The sequence below is a fragment of the Mesoplodon bidens genome (genome assembly GCF_964165515.1).
Source record: "Mesoplodon bidens genome assembly, chromosome: 4".
Classification (NCBI taxonomy): Eukaryota; Metazoa; Chordata; class Mammalia; order Artiodactyla; family Ziphiidae; genus Mesoplodon; species Mesoplodon bidens.
This window is the reverse complement of record NC_138160.1, coordinates 54,766,613-54,791,469: the sequence shown is the minus strand read 5'-3', so window position 1 is coordinate 54,791,469 and position 24,857 is coordinate 54,766,613. Positions and strand designations below refer to the sequence as shown.

General features: G+C 40.1%; 1 protein-coding gene across 8 annotated transcripts in view; it reads right to left on the bottom strand.

The window, feature by feature from the left end:
* Positions 1–24,857, bottom strand: part of MAST4 (microtubule associated serine/threonine kinase family member 4) — a gene marked incomplete at its 5' end in the record, with an annotated part of 581,401 nt that overhangs the window by 133,299 nt on the left and 423,245 nt on the right. The gene's annotated exons all lie outside the window — the stretch shown is intronic.

Sequence of the window (24,857 nt, the reverse complement as noted above, 5' to 3'; positions counted from 1 at the left end):
TTCTACTAGCTTGATCAAGGCAGTGTATAACTGAGAAAACACAAAGAGCTGACAGGTTTATATGATGTGAAGCATCTTACTGAGAAAACCTACATACACGTCATTCTGAATAAAATTACAATGGGAAATCAGAGGAGTGAAAAGAGGGGCATATCACAGTGGTCAAAGTCAAGCAGGAGCTGGTAATAATATGGGATTTATAGCAGCAGAGTTAAGTCCAACTGCTGAAAATGTTAGAAGTAAGAAGTAATTAAAGTGAGAAGGCTCTCAATACCTGTTAATTTTTTTTAGTGCAATTTATCTGCAACATGCATTATGGGACATACCTAGCCTGCACGTCCCCCAAGAATCCTAAGACATCAGGGCAGGTCATCTATTTGAATGAGGACACTTAAGGGCTGGAACAGTCAATGATGAGATGAATTCTGGACTTCTGGACTAGTCACGCAGATCATAATAGCTCAAACCTCACACCAAAGACACGTAATAAAGGTTGTTTGTACTTGAGATGAGGGTGTGCAGAAAGTGCTGCAAAGGTAAGGTCATTAACTCTGATCCAAGAGTTGAAGGGCATGTACTGTATCTTGGCAAACTGCTTCAAAGGCTGATTTGGCCAAACATTGCGTGGAGTCATTCAAAAATATGGTCTAATCTGTCCCGCAAGGCTAAAGAGCTGCTATCACCTGGCTGGGCTGACCTCCGGCTGGGCTATCAAAGTGGCAATGAGTCAGCTGAGGGAGGGACCAAGGTGGTGGCCCCAATTTTATAACTGGCTAAAGGGTTTTAAAAACAAACACCTATGAGACTGACACACAGCCTTTGGTTGTTCTCAGGGCAGCTGTGGACAGTGACCAAAGATAAGTCTACAGACATGTTTGAGAGTTAAGGAAAAATAAACAAAATACAAACTAATGTTCGTCTAAACCTCTACTTTACAAGTGTGTTTGTGTTTTGGGGGTTGGGGGATGAGTGTGACATTTCTTTTTTAAACTTCCATGTTTCAAAGTCAGTATGGAGAAAAGTCACAACTTGATACATTTTTTTGTTGAGCAGTAGAAAACCAAGTTCAAAGTCCAGCTACAAAAACTACCTTTAATGAATTTACTTTAACAGCGTTGGATTTTCCTCGGTTGGCCAGCGCAAAGACATCTTTCCAAGAAAACTAAGACAGTGGTAGCAGCATCAAACCAGAGCAAACGTAACAGCTTAAACCTAATGTTCCGCTCGGCCTTTCTAGAAACACTATAATAAAACTGTACGATTAGCGTCTTTCCCCTGTACCTAGTACCTTCTGCTTTATTGCTTTAAAGAAATGGTCATCAGCTTTATAAAGCTGCATTGGAAGATTTTCTTATATTCACATCTTATTTGAACATACATACGTAACAGCTGAACTGATATAATATTGTTTTACCCACTCTGGGCTTCTCCATACAGAAATTAAATCTCAGTTTAACGTGCTACACCTAGAAACATTTAATTTGGTGGATACGTTTTACTCTAGTAGGGTAACTCATCTATAAAGCTAAACACGACCCATACGAATCAAAAGCTTTGCTCCCTCTTTCTGGTTCAGAGGATTCTGGGGCCGCTCCAAGCTGACCCACAAAAAGGGAGGGGGAGCTGACTTCCAAAATCACCGGATCTCCTTTTATGACGCTCAACAGAAATGTATGTCAAGCCCGGAATGAACAGCATGACTATGTAACGCCCTCCCAACTCGAAAGCATTTTGCATTCACAGCAATTTGGCATAATGCTTTGCCCACAAGTGAACTGTCTCTGATTCCTGGGCCTCCACAGTCAGAAGACAAACAGACACACATGGAAAACCCACATCCGAGCTTCACTTCGTGCTTTTCTGTGAGGAAAATTCACGTGGCAAAAAGCCATCCTCTTTCTGGTCAGTATGTTTTGTTGCTAGCTGCGCCCAATTCAGAATCTTGCAAAATGACATTCTGCTAATGACAGGAATGTCAAAGCTGGGATAATGGGCACAAGTAGAAGAAAATGTTTCCTAAATGGAGAAATAACAGGAAAACTGCCAAATGGATATTAAAATGAGTTGTGTGTTCCTCCCATGCTTAAGCACTTAGTCCCCTACTATTTGTGTCCAGCGTGAAAGGGAAGCAGACCTCTAAGGAGGGAAGAATAGCCCACCTAGGTGAAAAGCACAGAAGAAACAAGACGTCAAAGGACTGTTTTCCCTTAATTAACTGACAGATGTCTTTTCTCTTCCTCATTTGCATCCACTGATGTTTTCTTAGTCAGTCTCTCATTTTGCAACGATGAAATTGGCCACAAGGAACCAATTCTGTTTCTGAAGACAGGAGGACTGGGGTGATACCAGGAGATGCTGGTCTTTAAATTGCTCAGTATTCAGTCTGGGTAATGAATGCTCTTTGCTCTCGCCATTTGTGGGCTGAGCCACAGAATTTCAGCTCGGGAAGATGAAGTAATGACTGCCAAGGCAGCACCACCAGCTAGTGGCAAATAGGGCTTAGGAAGGGAGGTCATGTGGGCTCCCACAGCCAGGGCGCATTCGAAGAATATCTGCATTAGACACAGAAATACATTTAACTACATCTTACGTGAATGTATTATACATTCCACGAAGGAAAAGGTAGTTCTGTTTTAGATTTCACTGACTGGCTAATATTTCTTAGGAGAGTACAGTTACAAAATACAAGGACTTGCCATTGGCACACCTGGCTTCAAATTCCAACCCCCTTAAGCCTCAATTTACTGATCTGTAGAATAGGAATAAGAATATGAACTACCTTGGAGGGCGAAGTACAGATGAAATGAGATAATGCATGGGAAGAAATGATCACAGTGCTTGGCACGGTAAGTGCTTCATAAATATTAGCTGTCAGAAGAAAACATTTTGGTCTTTCTTTCTTGCATACATTCTTTCACGCACATATGTTTTCCTATTTAGAATGTTACACTAAGGCTTTCCCTCAAGGATCCTGGAACAAGAAGCACAAGATTGCCCATAGAATTAACTTCTAAAATCAATACAATGAATTATGCAAGAGCTAAAGAGGCTGGTTCTAAGGCAGCAGACTTGACAGTAAATGTAAATATTAACACAGTTATAGAAGGAGTGTAACAATGAGAAGGGCAACTGGTTGGCTTCAGAAACATAGAAAAACAAATGCTGCAGAACCACAAGTTCAAGTGTTCATCCAAGGGCTTCAAATTGGCATCCTCAAGGTGAAGGACATGCAAGGGACTGCACCCAACACAGACATCAAAGTTTCAGATCAGCTGTCAAAACCAGGTGCATCTGTCCACCTTTGCCCAATGCTGTGGATCATTTAAGCCATCTAACAAGTCTTGCTCTGCTACCATATTCCCTAAGCCACCTTCTGACTACTTCATGGAGAGGCCTGCCCAAATGTGAATAACAAGAACAACAATAATGACAACTGCTAACGTTGACTGTTTTTTAATACACGCCAAGCAAGGGTTTAATTTGCATGAGAATCCCAAGGCAAGAGTTATTTTTATCCACATCTTATAGATGTGAAAACTGAAGACCTGAGAAATTCAGAAACCTAAGATCACACAGCTAGTAAGTTGTAGAACTGGAATCCAAACACAGGCAGCATGCCTTCAGAGCTTGTGCTTCTAACCATTTTGTAAAATGTTTATAAGGCAGAGAATAAGAACTTTGAAGAGCCTAAGTCCCATACTGATTATTTTTCCTCCCTGTAAATTAATGTCTCAGCATTCTGGCCCTGTACGTAAATCAGTGAGCTTGCTAACTACAGACCTGTGCCTAAGAGAAGGGGCTGCTCTTCGGATACCAACCGAACTGGATTTCTGAGTCTGTAGCCTGGCAGTCAGATACAGGAGGTAGGTCAAGTTAACAAGCTTCACACTCAGACTGTGAGGTTTTTCTAGAAGCAGCAAGCCTGACCCAGGTAGACAGACACTACAGTGTCACCAAGTAGGGCATGCTTTTTCATCCTGTGATATGCTTGTACACACAGTTATCAGGCTTACAGACAGACAGGTAAGATGTCACGATTTGGACATTCCTTCCTCCACAGTGTATTCTTGAGGATCCAAAGGCAGATGACCCAGCACTTGGATCATCCATTTCAAGCAGGCACTTCCTCCTTATCCAGCTGCCCAAACCAGCTGGTCTAGTCAGACACAAGTAGGAAAGAGACTTGTGTTTAAGCATGTGTGATTCAGATTCTTTTAGTCCACTGTTTCTTAATAAGATTTTAAAATAAATCCATATCTCTGGATCATATCCCCCTTAACGTGGCTTTTTTTTTTTTTTTTTTGCTTTTTGATATCTAGATATCTGACTTAGAGAACACAGAAATCAGATATGTGGTGTGAAGCCTCTTTGTATATTCTACTGGTTTTAGAGAAAAGGAGGACACTGTAATATGCATTAGGAAGTGAATTTGGCCAGCAGAAAATGTAAAACATATATATTGACCGTATTGAGACAAGCTTTTTTTTAAAAGAAGTATTTACAAATGATATATCTCAAAATACAACAAACTCAACATTATAAAATCTATGTATTTACAACTTCTATAAACTTGTGACCCCAAGATTCTTCTCTTGTACTTATTCTTTCAGGATGTCAATCTTTTAGTCTGGTATCTCCCCCCATTTTTTTTTTTAATTGAAGTATAGTTGATTTACAATGCTGTGTTAGTTTCAGGTGTACAGCAAAGTGATTCATATATATATATATATATATATTCTTTTTCAGATTCTTTTCCCTTATAGGTTATTAAGATATTGACTACAGTTCCCTGTGCTATACAATAGGTCCTTGTTGTTTATCTGTTTTATATATAGTACTGTGTATCTGTTAAGCCCAAACTCCTAATTGCATCTTCCCGCATTCTTGCCTCCCAAAGACCTCCCAGACTCTAAGAGGGCATGTATGGGAAGAACTATGGCAGGAGTTCAGACAAGGCAGAGTGCCAGGAAAGCGTCAGTTCCTAAGGAAAAGTTTAATGCTGGCTTCACTCACCTTCAAATCACCAGCCTGCCTCTTATGGGCATGGCCACCTATTTCTCACAGGGCCAGCCCTGTGTTCAGAGAGGTGACCTCATTCGTCCTAGCCTGGAATCTGGCCCTTAATGAGTAAGTACCCTGAGCCCAGGAACAACACAGGCACTCCACCTCTTCACCATATTCATCAGGCATCCCACCTCAACTCATACTGCATTCCCTGCAGCTACTCAGAGAGCTCCTCTTCATTGTGGTCCTGGATTCCTGTTTATTAAAGTTATGGAATCCCTGACCTTCACAAGAAAACATTTCTAAGTAGAAATTCAAAGGTATAGAAAGATGGCACCCTACTGTGTAAAATTTCTATATCGAAAAGGATCCAGAGTAACTCGCCCCATGAAACTAAATTGCACATCATGACTAGAATTAAGACACAACTTACTGAAAACAAATCAATTGACATTAGGAAAGAAATGAATGTGAACTCTTCCACTGGCAACTTTTGCTTTTCTTTTTTCTAAACAGACCCTAAATCCTATTGAAAGAGCAAAATACATATGAAAACAACAATGCAGCTAAACCATCATGAAAATAAAATCTGTCAGTAGCTACCAAGTGAGTCATTCCTTTGGCTTTGTGCTCACATTATATTTTCATTCACAGTATAATCATAAAATTGTAGGGTTTGCTTATATAACAAAGAGTGTTTTCTGCCTGGGTCTTCAGATATTAGCTACACTGACTATTTAGTACCGGAGGCCCCAAAGTTTCTGAACTCACACAGTTATATGGTAAAAAGCAAAAACACTTTGTGCTATTAGCCAATCTGCCTCAAGGACAGTACATCAAAACTGTGATGCTATGTTCTTCAAATGACAAAAATTGTTTTTCATTTTACTTAAAAAACACACACACACACAAACATTTTAGTTATGCATTTTGCATCTGAAAGCATAAATATTCTAAAATAATGCATAAGACAGCCGATGAGTGGTAAGCAATAGGTCGTATCATCTTTCTACAAACTGGGGACTAGCACCTGGTGATCAACAATTTCACAAGACAAAGTCACCTCCTTCCCCTCCTCCAACAATACCATCATGAACTTGGTTTTCTTGTTTTAACTCAACTTGTTTTTCTGATGTGCAGCTTGATTACCCCACCAAAACCCCCCAGCAGTTTTTAAAGAGTGTCTCTGTCCCAGGCAGAGGGAGGACAGTTACCAGGACCCCAAAGAAGATGTGCTTATGAGTTTGCAATCAGGAAATCTGGGGAGGGAGACATTTCCCTAAGTTTTTAAATAGCTCCATTGTTTAGTTAGGCGACACTGTATATTTGAGAGGGGAAAAAAAGGCCTACCCAAGGTTTGACAGAAACTAGGCAGTCATGTTTAAAAAAATAAAAAAGAGTGAAGACCAAAATGAAATAAACATATAATCCCCTAAATTAGAAATGCAACTGTCAAAGCTTTCAATATCCAGGTAGGCAAATTGTTCCTATCTTAGGCAGGTGAAGGCATTTTTCTCAAGTAAGTACTATAGAGAGTAAAGATTATTAATGTGGGAATATTTTTATCCTTGAGAAATAGGAAATAGGAAGTAACTGGGTAGGGGAGGTCCCAGGAAGATTATGTAATGTGTCCATAATACATTGTTAAACTAAAACATATAATTCCATTCATTAAAAAATTTTAGATTATTTTATTACAGTAAATACCAGCAGAACCAATAATTAATATTTGTGTTCTAGTTGGAAAAAAAAATACTGGTAATGAGTCTGGCCCCAAAGTTAGGAAGAATTAATGGTATATTACTTATAAATAACTCTATCTCCCAAATCCTCCTGGCCCTCATCGTCACAGCCTTGCTTCAGAGATTAGTCATTTTTCAACTGTTAAAACTTCCTTTCAGAAACAGAACTTTGATTCGTTTTTTCACCTCTTCCTGTAACATGATTTTTACCTCAACAAGATTAACCTCTAACCCAACTACGTGAAAGAGTTAATCAATTTGTATAGAAATGAAGAGAACTACTTCCCTACTCTGTTAAAAATGTTTTTTAAAAATTGATAAGACTCAGGAATAGAAATAGGGTTGGCCGCTTTTCTTAGGACAGTTCATTTTTGGGTCATTCTGTCTTCCAAATGCTTTTTATGTACCCAATGAAATATGTATTTTAAAAGATCTATCCCACAATAAGGACCCACTTCTGCCTGGGTCACACTAGCCTGACATCGAACGACAAAAAAGTCCAGAACTGAGGGAAGAAAAGGTGGCCCAAAGAGGCCCAAGGACTGAGGCGGACAGAAAACTGTCTTTTTGCCTGAGAACCGCAGAGCTTGAACCTGTGACAAAGGCTCTCCGCTCACCCACCCACTTCTGTCTTCTCTTAAGATCACTAACCACCACCTAAAATTAACTGCCTCCTCTCTGTGGAAGTTTTTTTGTTTCTAATCAAGCCAATGGACCGCCACCCCTCCCCACCCCATACACACATCCCTTTTTTTTTTTTTTTACCTTTATCTGAGACGGCAGAGAACAAAGGATGATGTAGAACAAATAAATGATCAGTCTTGCTCTCCTAAAAACCCTGAATGAAGTAGTTACATAAGCTATGCTACAATCACAAGATGGGATATTTTTCCCAAAATACTTACTTACAATGGTGAAAAGCGTAGAGTCCAAAGCTTGATATCAAACATGCTTGAAAATATATAGAATGCAAAGAAACTGGACTGGAAGGAAATGTACATAAACAATAACAATGATTACTTCTCAGTGGCAGGAATATGGGGAAATGTGTGTATGCTTGTGCTTTAGTTTACAAAAAAATTAACTATGAATCCTGCAACCTCTTAATCTGGAATAAGGTGTGTGTGTTATAAAGAAAAACAGAAGCCTTCTAAAAATACTGCTGGGGGGCTTCCCTGGTGGCACAGTGGTTAAGAATCCGCCTGTCAGTGCAGGGGACACGGGTTCGAGCCCTGGTCTGGAAAGATCCCACATGCTGCAGAGCAACTAAGCCCGTGCACCACAACTACTGAGCCCGCACTCTAGAGCCCGTGAGCCACAACTACTGAGCCCGCATGCTGCAACTAATGAAGCCCACGCGTCTAGAGCCCGTGCTCCACAACAAGAGAAGCCACCACAATGAGAAGCCTGAGCACCGCAACAAAGAGTAGCCCCTGCTTGCTGCAACTAGAGAAAGCCCGCACAGCAATGAAGACCCAATGGCAGCCAAAAATAAATAAATACTAGAGGAGAATGAAAGGAATGTTTCCTTCCCTCATTCCAAGAAGTCTTTGTGTTCAGAGTATGGGCTCCTGGGCCTTAGAAGGTCTTTAATAGGTTTTGGTTTCAGGAATGGAAGCAGCAATTAGGAGGAGCCAGACGGTAAGTCTCACCCAGGCCCTTCCTCCTAAGAACACAAGAGCCTGTGAGTGATGCTCCTAAAGGAAATGGGCAGCAAGGAGCTGCCTGAACCTAGAAGACAGGGGTGAGTTTCCCTGAGACCAGGTGGGGAATGGGAGAAGGCACAGGTGTCTGGTGCTGTGAACGGCTAGGACCTGTGTCCATTCCTTTCCAAGGCAGGGCTCCAAGAGGTACACGGTGATAGAGTTAAGAATAGGAGCCATGCTTGCTTTGTCAGTGCCAGTTAGAGATGTTCTTACCCACTACAGTACAGGCATCCCGAGTACCCACATCCCAGCTCAGAACAAGCCTCCTCATTTCACGTGGGCTTCAACTAGAAGTAATGCAGATGAATAGGAAGCCATTGCTGGTTTCCACGTCACTTGACCATATCAGAAAGGCCACATCAAGCAATGTGGTGGCATTGACTGTGGTGATGGTTTCATTGGTGTATACTTAGCTCCAAACTCACCAAGTTTATATGATATAAAAATATGATATAAAATTAAAATTTTATATCTAAATATAACATACATAATATACATCAAATATGTACAGCTTATTGTATGTCAACTCTACCTCAATAAAGTGATTAAATACAAAACAAAACAGTTATAGTAGAAAAAACAACACACCAGATCCCCTTTGACTGGGATGTAGCAGCCAGTCCTAAGTCACAGCAACCCAAAGTATCGACTAACTGTCTTTCTCAGGAAACCATCAATAAATGCCATTTTATTATTTTAGCAAAAGCTCAGCCCTCTTCAGAACCTGATTTAAAACATGAAAACAGAAACAAAGCATGGAATGTTGACCATACAGTTTGCTAATGACAGGAATTGTTTGCACCCCTTTAATTACAATCCAGTGGCTGCTGGTTGTATAGTCACAGAGGTACTAATCAAAGCTGGGCCAGGCCCAATTCTAATAGTTATTAATGATGTGGGGAAGACACAGCTAGACTTTGGCAGCCTTGGTCAGCTCGACAAATAGCAAAGCCCAAAGGAGTAAGGTCTCCTTAACTTAAAATGCCAATAAAAGCCCTACGTATAACCCTAGAGTTGCAGAGGTTTGAGAGTGAATGCAGGTCATCTCAATGGTTCCCTCTGAACTAGCAGTCCTTCAGAGGAACCTTTCTTTTGTTTATAAATTCAACCCCTGGAGTTAGAGGAACACACTCATAAATGAAGATTATCCTTTTATTTTATTTTTATTTATTTATTTATTTTTTGCTGTATGTGGGCCTCTCACTGTTGTGGCTTCTCCCGTTGCAGAGCACAGGCTCTGGATGCACAGGCTCAGCGGCCATGGCTCACGGGCCCAGCCACTCTGTGGCATGTGGGATCTTCCCGGACCGGGGCACGAACCCGTGTCCCCTGCATCGGCAGGCGGACTCTCAACCACTGCGCCACCAGGGAAGCCCAAGATTATCCTTTTAGAATATCCACACAGAGCACACAATTTCTGTAGTGGTAGACATAATCAGCTACTCTAAAACAACAAAGAACTCTATAGACATCATCTTTCCCCAGCATTTATTGTTAAATATATTCACTCCTCGTAGAGCTTTAATTACTGAATTTATATTCCGGTGGTGGTTACCATATTGCATTGGAATATTAAGTGTCCCACATTCAATTTGCAGAAAATCTGCAAAGTTGAACCTGCTATGCAAAACTAACTAGAATCATACTGTCACATGTTAAGAAAGCATAAAGCTCCCAGTATTGGGGTTAGTGATATGGAACGAATCATCTGTTATTACATAGCCTGAGATTTTAGGAAGGTCACCTAGTCTCACTACAGAACTTGTGGCCACAGAACCGATGAGGGAAAAAATGTAAATTAGGAATCCAGCACCATGGGGAGAAAAGAGGGACCTGTGGTTCTGCCATCACTGTTACGTAACCCTCAAGCTCCACCCAAAAGCCCACAAGTATCACTGGGCATGGACCCCATCCATTTCCCTCCTGAGCCTTCTCCAAAGGTTGCAGAAATGCCATACTTCTGCGGTGACAGGGAGCATTTCAGTCAGGTTAGGAGTTCAGGGCCCAGAAAGGATATGTTGCTTTCCAACATCTTACATAAAGCAGCTTGGCAGAAAACATCTGAATAAGCTGGAAGGAACAATTCTAAATTCTCAGGTGTGGCTTCTGATGACACCACAACAAAAGATATAAGCCTTTTAGGTAAGTGGTTTTAAATGAAGAGATTACACGAAGCCAGATAAGGCACTGTATACTTAAGTCACTGGCCAACTGAGGCTTACGCTCTAATCTCTGGCTGGAAATGCGGTCTGGTGTGAAGAGTAAACTACCGTGAAGGAACTCTTCAATTGAGAACCAAATAAACAGGGTACACCTATAATGAATGGCAATATAGTGTAAAAACCTATTCTTAGACTTCATTGTTTATATGCATCTCCAGATGAACATATATGTAGATGAGGATTCATGTCATATTATTTGACAATAATTTGATACTTTCCTTTGAAACAAACTTATTTTGCTTATCACAGAAAATGGCTGCAAAAGCAAAGATAAAGGTGACAACTGTAAGGAAAAACGAAAGCAGGCAGCCTGTCTTCCCACAGTAGAGTCAAAGTTAATCAGTTCATCATATAGTAAAATCTAGATCATTCTAACATGACAAAATTCACAGGGCACCACTCATCTTTGCTGCGGCATTACAACTTGGCTTAAACTATGCTCATTTATTTTAGAATTGGTTGCTTCGCTTATGACTTTGACCAGCAGCTTCTGTTTCTTGGTGGAAAAGCACAGAGTGTTTTCTAGAATATAACACCACGTCTATGTTGCAATGTATCACAGCAAACTAGCTCAGTCTGATCCTGAGTTTTTTCTCTATGTGTTCTCCCCAAAAAGGAGAGGTATCTGCAACAATCTGAAAAAAGCACAAAGAAATTAAGACCCAAATAAAGTAACGCTCACAACTCCAACAGTTAGCAGAGAACAAAGTTCCACTTTGTTATTTTAATGTTAATAGCTGCCACTTTTTAAAAAGTCCTATCAAGTCAGCATGAGTTTCTTTTTTTAAGGGTGAGTTCACAGCAAAAACTAATTAACTGCCAAGAATGAGACAGGTTTCAAAAATACAATTCTACTCATCAAATGCTGGTTTCCGTTTACTTCCTCTATACGTTAACTTTAAGACTGTTCATTCCTAGTCTGAGAATCTGTAAGTATGGTTAGAACAGGGCAAAGAATATTTAGGTATTATTTTAAGACATACAATGATTATCTTGAATAGTGCTGTACTGAAGTTTATCTTGTTTAAATTGTAAATATGGTCTATCACTTCTAATACTTTGAGGTCTGTGCAATACTAGACATGAAAAAAACAGCAATGACTCTGAGCTACTATATGGTGTTTGTCGTTGCTACACATATGTGTGTTTCTGTATCTGTGCTTAATAAAATATATACTACATTGCTTTCTTTTTCTGCAGTTTGGAATTGTATTATTCTCAATAAATTCTCTCACCATCTGCATGAAGTTCTACGGTAAATACCCATTTCACATACTGACATACACGAGTGTGGAGTGAGTAAACCCTCTGGACGGGAACGACAAGACTAAAGCTGAAAGCAACAAAGTCAGGTAAGAAGTAACCCTAATTTTGGTGTTGGTGTGGAATGTTCTACACTACCCCACAGTTAAAATGATGTTTAAACTGGGTTACTCTAAAATGACTCCATGTAGCTCTTCTACTAGGGATTGTAAGCTCCCTGGAGCAAGCACTGTATTCTTTTTGTGACCCTAGTACAATACCTGGCAGAAGGGCACACTTGGTTTTTTTTTTTTTTTTTTTGGAGGAAATATCTGTAAATCATGTATCTGTTAAGGGTTCAGTATTCAGAACAGATAGAGAACACTTATAACCCAACAATAAAAAGACAAATAGCCCACTTTAAAAATGGGCAAAGTATTTGAATAGACATTTCCCAAAGAAGATACACAAATGAAAAGATGCTCAACATGATTAGCCATTAAGGAAATGCAAACCAAACCCACATTGATACACCACTTCACATCCATTTGATTTTTTTGGGGTCTTCATTGCTGCGCGTGGGCTTTCTCTAGTTGCCTCGAGCAGGGGCTACTCTTTTTTTGTGTGTGTGTGTGGTACGCGGGCCTCTCACTGTTGTGGCCTCTCCCATTGCGGAGCACAGGCTCCAGACTCGCAGGCCCAGCGGCCATGGCTTGCCGGCCTAGCTGCTCCGCGGCATGTGGGATCTTCCCAGACCGGGGCACGAACCCGTGTCCCCTGCATCGGCAGGTGGACTCTCAACCACTGTGCCACCAGGGAAGCCCATGGGCTACTCTTCACTGTGGTGCAAGGGCTTCTCATTGCGGTGGCTTTTAAACCTTGTTGGATAAACGAATAATCTCTAAGAATAAGCTAATAAAAAATGAGAAAAGGAAAGTTTTGCTGAAAATGGAAGAGTAAGGAGTTTGAACGCAGCAAACCCTGGCGTAACAAACCTTCCTTTCTTAAATCAGTAAAAATTCCCATTTTACAGTTTCTCCTCACAAGTCAAGAATCTTCATTAGAAAGCAGAGATCGTGGGTCAGGACATACTGAGAGCTATACAAAGTCAGATTCTATCCCTGACCTCCAGGGCTGAATCGAAAATGAACTGCATGTACAACAGAATAATTGACAGATTTAGGTAACTGTAAATATTATAATAGAACCTATAGGCTAAGGGGTTAAAGTGGCAATGGAGCAAGAGTTTCTGGAAGGGGGACAGATCGCTTTGGACAAATAAGCACACTTTCAATGAAAGCAACCGAAGTAGGTCACAATGAGTAAGTGAATTTTCCACTGACTCATTTCCACATGTATCATGGGGCAGCAAAGGATACCAGTGATCTAATTCTCCAACCGGGAAGAGCTGTACAAATCAGTACTCTAACAAAAGAAGTTGGAATTAATACTGCCTCGGCAGGGAGAACCGCCATCCTGACCTAGGAACAGGTTAGTAGGCAGGCAGGTCAATAGGCCTGACCAATAATATGCACTTAATAAAAATCCTCATGTATTCAGAAAATCTAACAACTTAGATTGTAAGCACAGGCGAGTAAGGTGACTCCTGTGCTTTCTCCAGCTAAGGATCGATTCAATCAGGTTTAAGGGGATTCCACCAGTTAACATATTCAGTAAATCTTCACTAAGTCTGCATGCAGTTTTTCAGTTTTGAACTTTGAATGCAAAAAGCCTCTATTTTAGGTTTGATAGGAACCCACACTGGCCAATTATTTTTAAATACAAATTCATTTATTTTAGTGCAAATGGAGCATACCATTATAAATGTCAAATAGTCACCATCCATTATGATAATAGGGCCCAGCCAATCTTACCAACTTATTCAAAGTTCACTGCATGAATGATCAGAGCTCTCAGTCCCCAGACAGACCTTAAAATATGTCCTTATTAAAAAATTCAAAAGCAATAAATCAGGTTAAAGAGGTGACAAGAGATGACCCTCGTCTGTCATCTCTTCCAGGAGATGTCCAGTGCTTTCTGCTGGACCAGCCAGAAAGCTGACAGCTTCTCTGCCCGTGCAGAGGACACCAGGATGGGATACAAGTACCATGGAGACTGAAGGTCTCCATCTACCAGGAACTTACATTGAATTGAAATAATGTGTATATTTTACTCTAGTGGGAGATCACCCACAGACAAAAGTAAATGCTTTTCTTCACACAGGAAAAACCACTATCCCCATTTGGTAAGAGGCCACCCAATGAACATCAGTTTTATCTTTTTCCAGTACAGTTAATGAGTTAGGTAGCCTCATCCATACTTTGAACAAAAGTAGTCAAGTATTATCAGCCAGTTCTGAAGCACCAGTTGAAGCTATAGGAAAAATAATTTTCACTGTAAAAGCTGATTGGCTTGGGATCCACACTCATGACCTTGGCCTCTTGAGCACAATGCTCTACTGAACCAAGATACCAAGTTAAAATACAGCTATTGAGACACACAAGGCTCTACAAAATGAGACCCTGTAAGTGAGTGACACAAACACCAAAGACAGGAAAGGGCTGAGGCAGAGAACATTTACACACTAGGTGCTCCAAATATATAAAGACCATATGGTTTTAATGTTGCAAACTAAAGCCACTTGAAACTACAAAACAGAATGGAGGGGTTTAAAACCACAATCTCATTACCATACACAAAACAGGTCTTATTCCAAATACCATCCCTGGGACTCTGATGACACTACTCTGGAACGCAGATTTACAGTAATGAAAACGTATCTTTTCTGAAGTAAAATGTCAATCAGATGATGTGCTTCTGCCCCCAAGGCTATGATTATCCCATCAAGAAGCAAACGGATGAACCCATCATTTTATAATGGCTACCCAATAACCATCAGGGGGTCATCTCAGGGCTTTCAATCACTACTAGCCTGGGTCAAGCAGAAGTTCAAAAGGAAAAAACCTAAACCATCAAATATTGCCTCTGAGACTATAAAACAAAAGAGATATGGAATAGAGGTATCATGTCATGAAACTACTAAGTTAATTGGGCTTTAATATTGTATTGCCCTGGAAAATTATGTGTTAAATGAAGACCTACAAGTATGTGAATGAACGATATTTATCCACACATATACAAAACATTTAGATAAAAATATACAGTTGACCCTTGAACAACATGGGTTTGAACTGCACAGGTCCACTCACATGTGGATTTTTTTCAATAGTAAATACAACGGCACCACACGATCCCAGTTGGTTGAATCCAGAGATGCAGAACCTTGGATCCAGATGGTTGACTGTAAGTTACAGGTGGATTTTCAACTACTTGGAGTGACGGGGCCCCTACCCCCCACCCCTGCATTGTTCAAGGGTCAGCTGTATACTTAATTTGGAATTTGGGCTTACAATTCTCTAACTGTTCCTAAACATACACAGTATTTCACAATGAATTGTGAAATCGTAGTAAAATTCCACTTTAAACATGTCTGCATTAAAAAATTTTAAATGTAGTACAAAAAATTTCAAAATGTATAAAAACAATGTATGGCTTATTTTCGGATTAATTAGGAACTTTGCACAGACCTGTACACAGCACAAACTTTAAGACCATTTCAACGATGTGGTTAACAGCAGATTCTAAACTTAACAAGAATAAATGTGGGCTTCCCTGGTGGTGCAGTGGTTGAGAGTCCGCCTGCTGATGCAGGGGATGCGGGTTCGTGCCCCGGGCTGGGAAGATCCCACATGCTGCGGAGCGGCTAGGCCCGTGAGCCATGGCCGCTGAGCCTGCGCGTCCAAGGCCACAGCAGTGAGAGGCCCATGTACCGCAAAAAAAAAAAAAAAGAACAAACATACTTTTCTTACTCCTACCCTTTTCCGCATATGAGGAAACATACTTTCCTTCTAAAACTTCCACCATTCTGTCCACCTCATTCTTCCTCTATGTGGACCTAGAAATCATACTGCCAACAGAGCACTTTTAAATGGAAAATGCTTTTTGTTTCTGTCAAGAAAAATAGAACAAAAAAGCAAAGCAAAACCGAACAATCAAAAAACACTATCATTATGCCACAGAATTTTGCAACTTCAATTTTCTACTCAACTCCTATTGTCTCTTTCCATCCTTATTTCTTTTGTCTTAGAGACAGAATACACAGGATGGTGAGGTTCCCCAAAATACTTTTTTTCTTCTGGTTTTATTGAGATATAACTGACACACAGCACTGTGTAAGCTTAATGTGTACAGCATAAAGATCTGACTTACACACATCATGAAGTGATTATCATAATAAGCTAAGTGAACATCCATCATCTCACATAGATACAAAATTAAAGAAATAAAAAAAAATTTTTCTTGTGAAGAGAACTCTTAGGCTTTACTCTCTTAACCTCTTTCATATATAACATACAGCAGTGTTCATTACATGTATCACGTTGTACATTATGTCCTTAATACTTATTTACCTTATAACAGGAATTACGTACAATACACTTTGACTGCCTTCATCCAATTCACCCTCCCCCTACTCCCCACCTCTGGTAACCAGAAATCCCATCTCTTTTTCTGAGTCTGTCTGTTTTTGAAGTATAATTGACCTATGTTAGTTCCTGTTACACAACATAGTGATTAGATATTTCTATACATTTCAAACTGATCACCATGATAAGTCTACTTACGATGTGTCAACATATAAAGATCTTACATTGTTATTGATATTTCCCACACTGGATATTTTATACCCGTGACTCATTTATTTTGCAACTGGAAGTTTGTACCTCTTAATCTCCCTCACCTATTTCTTTCCTCATCCCAGTCCCCTCCCCTCTGGCAACCACTTGTTTGTTCTCTGCTATCTATAACTGTTTCTTTTTTGTTCATTTCTTTTGTTTTTTAGATTCAACACATAAGTGAAATCATACAGTATTTGTCTTTCTTAGCATAGGAAACTATCAATAAAACAAAAAGGCCACCTACTGAATGGGAGAAGATATTTGCAAATGATATATCCGATAAGGGGTTTATACCCAAAATACAGAAAGAACTCAACATCAAAAAAATAAACAGCTTGATTGAAAAATGGACAGAGGATCTGAATAGATATTTTTCCAAGGAAGACATACAGATGGTCAACAGGCAAATGAAAAGATGCTCACCGTCACTAACCATGAGGCAAATGCAAATCAAAACCACAATGAGATACCCCCTTGCACCTGTAAGAATGGCCATCATCAAAAAGACAACAAATAAGAGTTGGTGAGGATGTGGAGAAAAGGGAACCCTCGTGCACTGTTGGTAGGATGTAAATTGGTGCAACCACTATGGAAAACAGTATGGAGATTCTTCAAAAATTTTTAAAAGAACTATCATATGATCCAGCAATTCCACTCCTGGCTATTAATCCAAAGAAAACAAAAACACTAATTAAAAAAAAATAGCATTTCTATGTTCATTGCAGCATTATTTACAATAGTCAAGATACGGACTGTATACAACACAGGGAACTATACCTTTAAGTTTTCAGGAAAGAATCTGAAAAAGAATATATATAACTGAATCACTGTGCTGCACACCTGAGACTAACATAACATTGTAAATCAACTATACTTCGATGAAAATAAAAAAATATGGAAACGACCCAACCTCAGTGCCCATCAATAGATGATAAAGAAGATGTGATTACATATATATATATGCACCATAAAAAAGAATGAAATCTTTCCATTTGTGACAACATAGATGGTCCCCAATATACTTTTTAAAAAAAATTTATTTATTTATTTATTTATTTTTGGCTGTGTTGGGTCTTCGTTGCTGCATGCGGGCTTCCTCTGGTTGCAGCGGGTGGGGGCTACTCTTTGTTGCGGTGCGCGGGCTTATCATTACAGTGGCTTCTCTTTGGTGCGGAGCATGGGCTCTAGGCACGCGGGCTGCAGTAGTTGTGGCACGTGGGCTCAGTAGTTGTGGCTCGCGGTCTTAGTTGCTCTGAGGCATATGGGATCTTCCTGGACAAGGGCTTGAACCCATGTCCCCTGCATTGGCAGGTGGATTCTTAACCCCTGTGCCACCAGAGAAGTCCCCTATACTTTTAACTATAAGGAAAATTCCAGAATTACCATGAAACTTCAGTAGTTATGGCTTCTCCTATGACCAAATAAACTTAGATCTCAAACACTATTCCAAAGTAAAAGAAAACACACATGTCTATGGAAGAGATAAATACATGGTTCTGTGGCTTGTCCTGCGTAGAAAACACTACCTAAACCATCTACAAATCATCTCCATTTTGCTTGGGAAAAGACAGGGCCCAAAAGATTAGATTCAGTCCCTGGGTCTAGGCAGCTCTAAATACTTGAGACTCCCGGAAGAGAAGTACTCAACATTAAGTAACTTTGGCGCTTGTCATTAACCTTTCTGTGGATGACTCTCAATCCCCAACCTGGAACTCCTTCCTAGTTCCAGACTCTTGTATCCAACAGTCAGCTGCACATCTCCAAGTGGGTGTCTACAGAAGCTCCAATTCAGTGAGTCCCCAACTGAAATGATCATCATTACCCAACCTGCCCTGCTTCCTGTGTCTCCAATTTCAGGGACTGGTACCATTACCCAACAGCCTAAAGCAGAAATAAGGGCACAAACCCTTTGGCCTTCCTCACTCTAATCACTCAACTGGTCATCTGGTCCTGTGGGTTTCATCTCCCTTCACTCTCACAGCCCCCAACCTGGTCATGGTATCATCACCATCTCTGACCTGGAAGCTTGCTGAAGCATGCTCTAACTGAACTCCCAGCCACCTCCTTGTCCAATTCCAACTCATCCTCCACTGCCAGAAATCTTCCCAATGGGCAAAGGTGATCTTATCACTGCTCTGTGTAAAACCCTTCAGTGGTTCCTCCGGCTCGCAGAGTAAATTCCAGCCTTCTAATTATCACTCTCATCAAATTTTTCAACTCTCACTCCAAGGTCTCTTTGTACAGGTATGTGTCTCTTTGCCTGGAATATTCTCTTCCATCTTTCACTAACTAACCAACCTGCTTAACTTTCCTGAAAGCCCACTCTCTGTTACATGTCCCTGAGATTCTCTCAAAACTCTTTGTATTCCCACCACCACAACATGGCTAAGAGTGGGTAAGCACAGACATATAATCACACACAGGGTTGTAAATTCTTCTTAATCCTTTGTGTCTTCCTCTCCCTCTACCCACCCCACTGCATTCCCCATGAAACTGCAAGCTTTCAAGAGGGCTGGAACCACCTGCCTCCTTCACCATTGCCTCCCCAGCACAATGCCTGACATAAAGAAGGTGCTCAGCTAATATTTACTGAATTCATGAACAAAGAGATGCAGAGGATGGAGAGCAGACTGCACTCAGCTCCACAGTCCAAGCCTCATCTCCCAAGGGAAATCTCCCCTGCTTTCAGCACATCTTAAACTCAGAAGTCACCACGACAATAGATCTGACACTAAGGGGTGGCTTCCATGAAGTAAGGATGTTTCATACCTGAATTGCTTAAAACAAACTGGGAATCAAACAACTCCTTCATCCAACTCTCTATTCACTGACAATCCATAAACTTCTTTGGCCCAAAAACTCTCATGCAGAAAAGGCTTATCATTCTTAGGGAGTGTAGAGCTTCTACTTTCCATGCTGATAGGTCAAGGTTTTATTTGGAATGATCTAAAGAAAAATAGAAAGAGGTTCCCTCATCTTTCATGCAGGTCTATGGGTAGAGGCAACTATGCATTCAGGCACCATATCTAAGACCCCATTACTAAATAGGGTTTCCTTTTGGAGTTATACCATTAGCCCATACAGACTCTGTGATGTACACGACACATATGCATTCAACTGTGGGTGTGTACAGGGATATGCATACAGCTAGAGTTAACTCTGCTTCCATGACACAGTTGGGACTCTGATGAGAATAAAGCATACATGTATGAGCTACTGGTCAAGAAAGCTATATTTTACTTTGTTTTTGTTAATAACTATACATTTCAATGAGTTCTGTACTACAAATAAATGTGAACAGTAGTCAAACCATCTATCTTAGTATAACATTAAAGTAAAAAAATGCTATATTCTATACTAATTATCTGAATTATATCATTAAATATGTAGATAAATATCCTTACATTTCCTCGGGCAATAACTCTGATGATTTACAATAATTACATAAACATGCCTTCCTGATGAAGATAACTTTTAATAATCTTATGTACCAACATTAAAATAGGATATATTATAGTTATTCTACTTTTCATATTTAACATGATCTATTTGCATTTTCACAAATAAAGGTAACTGGCTAATTTAAACCCAATTTCTTTTCACAGGGAGTTCATTTGCATTTGCATTCAGAATTAAAATATAAGGTGACGTCCAAAGGTAAGGAGGGAAGGAGTCCTTACCATCCACATCTGTGTCAACTCCATGAGTCACTGAAAAATGATGGATTGTTTTTCTCATCTCTTTTGAACATAATTCTGTGGTCTCAAGTATTACAGGAGGGAAACATGTGCCTAAGGGGCTATGATTTACAATTATTCTGTTTCATGCTGATTAGCATAAACGACCATGATAGAAAATTGCATGCAAACCCTAGAAGTCAATAAAAGATATTGATCCATAGCAACACCTGAAGGAGGAAAAATTGCTTACTGCCTATGCTTCAAGCTTCCTATCTAATTTGGTAGAGGATCTTTTAACCTGAAAATGAGTCCACGTTTACAAAGCATTTTTATGGTCACATGAATTACCTTTCACACAAGTAAATGGACAAATCAAATCACAACACTTTGCTGCAACTCCTAGGTCTATTAGACTAAGAGTTTGAACCCAGATTAATGCAGAGGCATTTATAATGCAACTGCAAAGCCAAAAAGAATATCCCTTTCCATTTACAACCAATATTGTGAAATGATGCTGAATTAGGCAAGTGGTGTGACATGTAAAAGCATTTATAGTTCTCTTCCCCCACCAAAAAATAATTTTCTCTCCAAAATGCAAAGTTGAAGGGGGTAGGTAGGTAATGAGAAGAAATGGCTTCCATTTTCCGAAAGAATCAGGATGAATTTTGCTTGCCACTCCTCTTATGTAGAACATACTTAGACCTTCATGATTTAAACACTTAGAAAGTCTACGAAAGAAAACAACTTCAAGACAAGTAAATGAGAAGTGTTTTATCACTACTATTCCTTAACTTCTTTTTATTTCAAAGATCTTACTTTCCAGCTGGGCAATACAATTCCAGCCTGGTAAGTAGATAGGTGCAGCACACGATTTCTGTGTGTTCATGCCCTACTTAATTAGGGGAAGACGTGTGTTTATGACACAGAGATGGCGATGCTCTGATGGCAAGATGCTGGAAGATACAGGTTCCTCTAATGTAAGTAAAGGACACAACTTAATACACACAGAACAGGGATACAGTCACATTCCCACAAGCCCTGGTTTTGGGGTCCCTCCAAAGGGAAACGACCAGGGTGACAACTGTTTCTTCCATGTTATTGTTTCCTGAACGTCCTAGCTACATGCTAAATAAAAGCAACATATGAAACACAGGGAATTTCTCACTGTTTACTTGTCAGGTAATCACTAGGTGAATCAAAGGTTACTTTTCTGGTATAACATCCCCTTAATTATGCCAGCGCCCCAAATCAGTGTTCTGATAAACTCAAGAGGCCATCTGGGTCAGCCTTTCTCTGTACTACTAGAGTCTAAACTGCCAGGGATGGCAGTGAGCTTCTGGATCTAGCTATTCCTGACCTCCACAGAATCCATGGACATCTAAGAGATCTATGAATAGAATTTAATGGGTCTACAAACTTGGACTGTTTTGTGGTTTTTCACTAACCACAGGCTGAAATGTATCATTTCCTTTCATGTACAGTCACAGCATTAGCATCGCTTTTGATTTTGTCGCCAATAGAAATCACATATGTTTTCATATCATGGTACAGTTGCTGCAGATACATTAAAAAATCAGTTATACTCATTACCACTTCAAAATTATGGTAGTTAGTAGACCCACCTCTAGATCTTGATATCTGATGTGCTAGTAAAGAATCACAAAAATCCCCAATTTTTAATGTTTTCATGATGATTTCCATATAACTGGCTTCCTTTATGATTCTATACATTTTATTTTATGCACTTAAAAACATTATTCAGAAAAGTGGTTCAAAGGCTTCACCATACTGCCAACGGAATCCAGGATTTTAAAAACAAGTAAGCAGTAGAAGGCCCAGGAAATCTTGCTAACATCTCACAGCTTGTTGGTGGCAGAAATGTGACTAGAAACAAGATCCCATGACTTCATGGCTCGTAGAGTCCTTTACAGCTGTGGCTTGAAATGACCCAAGTGTGGTCACGTGCCACCATGTAATTGTTGGCTTCTCAAAGATCCTCCTACAAATGTCTAACTAGATCAAGGCCCAGAGACTGTAGTTTGCTGGGAAAGATGAGGGATATTAGCTGAAAGCCAGATCTATCATATAGAAGTTTTTCTAAGACTTTTATCTCACTCTTTTTCCAGAGACTGAAGTCACAGCTCTGAGTATGGATTGAAGTTGAGCTGTAAGAAAATATACATGCAATGGAATATGGAACACAGAACACTCATAAATCCTTTAGAATATCTGCTGAACCTCTGTATTCATGAGAATCCCTAATCTCCACACAGGACATTTCTAATTGAACGATGCCCTTGCTCTATTCAGCCTAGTCCTCACAAACTTTGTACGCCATCTATGAGGTGGCATTTAGGTGATTCCAGGTGTTCATCAATAGCATACTTTGTACCAAAGGGTAGATACGGCTATTTATCAGTGGTCATTTACGAGCCCACCAAGTGCTAGCTGAGGGAGGGGAAATTATCAAACTCAAAAAAAGCTAGTGCTGCCCAAGGTCACAGTCTGGAGACTCAATCTTATTTCACACACAAATCAGATCAATTGAAGATGGAAATGCATAATACATTAGACAAACAGTTTCAAACCTTGATAAAAGTAGACCTTGGAATGTGCATTAACAGCAGTTTGCAATAAGTAATGTTTCACATTTGAACATTAAATGTGTTGAAGAGAGAAAACAAATAAAAAAATATCCAATTGCTTTCCTGAAATATTGATGACAGCACTGTAAAAGTTCAGAGCTGTAATAAAACTCCAGGAGTTATTTGCTCCTATAACAGTGTTTTTTACCCTATACCTCGCCCCTGCTGCCTGCCTCCCTCTAATTCCCAAGTTCCACAGAAGGAATTTTGATTCTTTTAGAAGCTTTTCATCCTAATGCATATGCAGTGTTCATTCCAGACCTGAATCTGGCGATGATAACCCTCCTGTCATTTCTTTTTTTTTTTTTGGCTAGAGAAAATATGGAACACCAGACCGCCAATCTAGCAATAATGTACCATGCGATATGAGAGTCACAAACTTGGAAGGAACCTCAAGTAGACATAAAAGCTACTTGGCACTATGTATCAAAATTCATAAACGTGTTCACGTCACTTTGGCCTAGAAATCTCTATTGTGGGAATTTATCCTAAGGAAATAGCTCCAAAAGACAGAAAAAGCTGTATGCTCGGATATGCTCACTGTGGAGTACTTTCATTCAATAAACCTTTATTAAGTGCCTATTATGTGCCAGGCACTGGGCTGGCACAAAGTCTGTGCTTCAACGCATTCACAATCAGCTGGGAATTCAGAGAAGTATACACAGAATTATGACATGTTGGGATAACGGGCCCGTACAGAAGCACTAGAAACACTAAAATGTGCTGGAATAGGAAGGCAAAGAGTCAAGGAGGACTTTACAAAATTTTAGATAATGCTTTTAAAATTTATTCCCAATGTTATTTTTAAAGACACAGGGAATGTTAAAATGTTTTAAAAATCTCTTTACTATTCTGAAAAAAATTCCTCAATACATTTTTTTTTTTTTTTTTTTTTTTTTGCGATACGTGGGCCTCTCACTGCTGTGGCCTCTCCGTTGCGGAGCACAGGCTCCGGACGTGCAGGCCCAGTGGCCATGGCTCATGGGCCCAGCTGCTCCGTGGCATGTGGTATCTTCCCGGGCTGGGGCACGAACCCGTGTCCCCTGCATCGGCAGGTGGACTGTCAACCACTGCACCACCAGGGAAGCCCCTCAATACATTTTTAAAAATAAAAAATAACAAGAAAGCCTAACAGCCCTTAAGAGCTTTTAGAGGCCCTCAATCTTTCTCTCAACCACATGTGGGAGGTGGGGTGTAGCCATCGATTGCTAAGTCCTCACTGGGCACATGCCACCAGTCTATTCCCCGTCTTAGTCTTCTATCACACACCAGGGTGTCCCTCATCAAAACTGTGGAAGAACCCTGAGTTCATTTGGCTTAAAACACAAAACAAAATAAACCCCAAATTTTATCACTCCTGTGAGAACTTTCTCTTTCAAACAGCCCAGGGTCGCTACAGAAAACTCCTGCTGTAGGAATCCAGAAGGTCTTTTGCTATAAAGACAGCATTTATAATGTGTTATGATTTTTAGTGTATTTAGAAATGAAAACAATTCCACAGTTTGAGGGGCTGTGTTGGGAGGCTTTTGAAGAAGTATAGGTTGGACACACCTACTAATTCATTGGGAGAAATAATCCAAACTAAATTGGACATGCTACAATCTAAAGAGCAATGACCTTATTTACACTTGGATTAGAGAAATCTCTATTCCTGTAACATGCACGACACCCAATGCAAGTCCAGGCACGCTATATCCACATCAGGGTGTGGGAGCCATGGAGATGCCTCTCTCAGCATGTTCTGGCCTGAGTCATGGCTCAAGGTTTGGCCATACTCCAGAAGTGGGCAGGGGCTTTAGAAGAATCACTAGAGAAGGCCACCCCAGAACCGCCTTTCTTTAAAGAGTGCCTACAGGAAAAGACTGCACTTGAAATAATCC